This window comes from Sapajus apella, unplaced genomic scaffold (assembly GCF_009761245.1).
Source record: "Sapajus apella isolate SASKATOON/1434 unplaced genomic scaffold, GSC_monkey_1.0 scaffold26, whole genome shotgun sequence".
Taxonomy (NCBI): Eukaryota; Metazoa; Chordata; class Mammalia; order Primates; family Cebidae; genus Sapajus; species Sapajus apella.
Genome location: NW_022436966.1, coordinates 19,927,546 through 19,930,892, shown reverse-complemented (window position 1 = coordinate 19,930,892; position 3,347 = coordinate 19,927,546).

The window sequence follows — 3,347 nt, the reverse complement described above, 5'->3', positions numbered from 1 at the left end:
TTTAGCTCACAGAAGTTTCTTACTACCCACCTTCTGAAGCCTGATTCTGTCATTTCATCACACTCATTCTCCATCCCGCCTTGTTCCCTTGCTGGTGAGGAGTTGTGATCCCTTTTAGGAGGAGAGGTGTTCTGGTTTCGGTTGTTTTCATCCTTTTTGCGCTGGTTTCTTCCCATCTTTATGAATTTATCTACCTGTCGTGTTTGTAGTTGCTGACTTTCAGATTAGGTCTCTGAGTGGATGTTTTGTTTGTTGACGATGAAGTTATTTCTGTTTCTTAGTTTTCCTTCTAACAGTCTGGCCCCTCTGCTGTAGGTCTGCTGAGGTCCACTCCAGGCCCTGCTTGCCTGGGGATCACCTGCAGCAGCTGCAGAACAGTCAGGGTTGTTACCAGTTTTCTTCTTCTGCGTTCTTTGTCCCAGAAGGATACCTGCCAAGTGTCAGTCTGATCTCTCCTTTATCATGTGGCTCTTTGGATATACAGGGGTCAGGGAGCTGCTTGAGGAGACAGTCTGTTCTTTATAGGATCTCAAATGCTGAGCTGTGAGCTCCATTGTTCATTCAGAGCTGCTGGGCAGGTACATTTAGGTCTGCTGCAGCAGAACTCATAAACCGCTTTTGTTCCCAGGTGCTCTGTCCCGGGATTTAGGGCTTTATTTATGAGTTTCCGTTATGCTGCTGCCTTCTTTTTTTTCCCTTCAGAGCTGCCCTGCCCAGCAAGGAGGCAGCCAAGTCACTGCCTGCCTGTAGAGCCTTTGCTGAGCTGCTGTGGGCTCCACTCAGCTGCCAAATGAACTTTCCTGTAGTCCTGTTTATATGGGTGTAGTTAGAACTGCCATGGCAATGGTGGCCCGCCTCTGTTACAGCAGACTATCTCTGTAGTGGCAGGTTGCCTTGGCAACGGCGGGCTGCCTCAGCAATGGCAGGTTGCCTTGGCAACAGCGGGCTGCCTCAGCATTGGCTGACTACCTCCGTAGCGGTGGGCTGCCTTGGTAATGGCGGACGCCCCTCCCACACAGAGCTGGACCCTCCCGGGTTCAGCTGTGCTTGCTGTGAAACTCTCAATCCGGAGAGTTTCTGATTGCTGTTATTTTGTGGGGGTGGGACCAGCCAAGCCTGACCACCTGGCTCCCTGCCTCAGAGCCTTTTCTTTTTTTTTTAAGTTGCTGTTCCAGTCGCCTGTTGAAGAGGCGCCGGGATCTGTGTGTTTTCCCATGCGGTGACTCACTGCGCTGGCTTAAACAGCAGCACTGAGATTCGTGGCACTTTTTTTGCCCTGGAATCTACTGTCCTGGTTCCCTGTTCAGTCCCCTTTATAAACAGATGAATGGGCGACTTCCCATGGCTCCAATCGGCAGCCAAAAGGGCACCCAGACCCGTGTATTTTGTACGGAGAACCACTGAGCCAGGGCACTGACAAAGCAGCCCCGCGGGGCAAAGCAGTGGCGTCGGCCGACACAGCCGCACTGGCCGAAACAGCCACGCTGGTGACCCATGGAGCCCCTCCGCCTGGGAATTTCCTAGTCTGTGGGCAATAAAAATGCGGCGTCCACTCACCCTCTGTGCTTTCACTGGGAGCTGCAATCCTGAGCTGTTCCTAAACGGCCATCTTGGATCCACCCCCTAGATTTTCTTCTCATATATATTTTCTAAATAAAAGAGACTCATGGGGCAGCAAGGTATTTAAAATAGGGGAATACCTAGATATAGAGCAATTATTGATAATGCCAAAATTCAAAAGATTCTGCTACTGAGTTTATTCTGTCAAAATTCAAAAAATTCTGCTACTGAGTTTATTCCTTTCTCTAATTCTTTTATTATGCCAACACCTGAAGGATCTCTTAAAGTAACCTGTGACAAGACAGCTCTGACTCATTTTTCAAATAATAATTTTATAATCAGTAGCAAACAGAAAATGAATTTAAAGACTTATATACTAATAAACAGCAACTGTTCTTTCATTATTCAGAGCTCTCGAAACAATAATTGTCTATGCTCCAGTGTTCTACATTGTTTTTTAATGAATACACATCAAGAAAACATTATATGTATCTAGCTGATTCCATAAAGTAAATTCCATTTATATGTCTAAATACTTTCTGGCCCTTATCTAAAATTAATCTCTAATAGAATTTAGAGCCTTGAAATTATTTTTGTTCTCAGAAGCCTATAAAGTACTCATCAATCATGTTCCCAGAAATTGACCAAAGAGGAGGGAAGGGAACTTAGGCTGCAATTTTGAGAAGAAACACACATACCAGGCAGAATGGCACATTTTTTCTTGCCTGATGCTTAATTTTTGAATAGCAGAAATTCAAGAAAAGGTAGAAAAATTATCTGGCTCTTGATGCTTATTAGATCCTACATATTTAAATTTTTATGCCATGTAACAATGGCATTCTTTTGATATATGGATCACATAAGTTTTATGCCCATGCCAACCTGACTCAGTGAAAAATGAACTAAGATCAGAAGACCTCGGTTTCAGCATAATTTCTGGCACTAAGTTCATGGCCCATTTTAGGTAAGCAAGCCCACCTTCATTGCTTCCTCTCTAAAGGAAGAGGACTGATATGAGTCCCACTCAGCTTTTAGATGGCTTGTAAGAATTAAGAGAATGTTTGAAAGCCTCTGAAGGTGCAGCCATAAGTCATACAACAATTTGTAACTGCTTTTTAAAATATTATTTCACAGATTTATTTTTCAGCTGATATCTGGCTTGTTTCAGTCAACCTCAAAATATTTCCCCAGGCACATGTTTCTAGTGTTGAACTAAGCACTAATGTCCCTAACACATAGGTTAATTGGTATATACCTTGGGCACACTGTTTACAAATAATTTGCTATTTCCAGTAAACACATATGAATGCATTAAGCATAAACATGACATTATGTATTTTAATAAGTGAAAGCTTATCGTGTTTAAAATCCACTTCTCTGGAATTGAATAAAGGCTATTAAGACTATTTCACTAAATACGTTTTGTGTTCAGAGAGGTTTATGATGGGTTTTGCATTCAGATTCCTTCTCAAACACTAGGATTAAGGAGAACAGTAAAGAAAAGCCATCAGACTTCAGGGAGAAAAAAGGCATTCAGTCATAACTGCTAAGTTCTGTAGGGGACTCCTGTTTTCAATTATACATCCTGAGTCAAGAAAAAAAGTGGCTTCATTCCAAATAAATATACACAATCCAATGTTGCACAATAAGATGAAAGGACTACAGTAAGTTGTGTCAGTTTTTTGACCCTATATTTTGGATTTCAAGACTAATGTCACATTATCAATTCAACACCAATATTAGTACATCAAAAATTTGCTGTGTGAAGAAATTGTGAAATTTGCTGA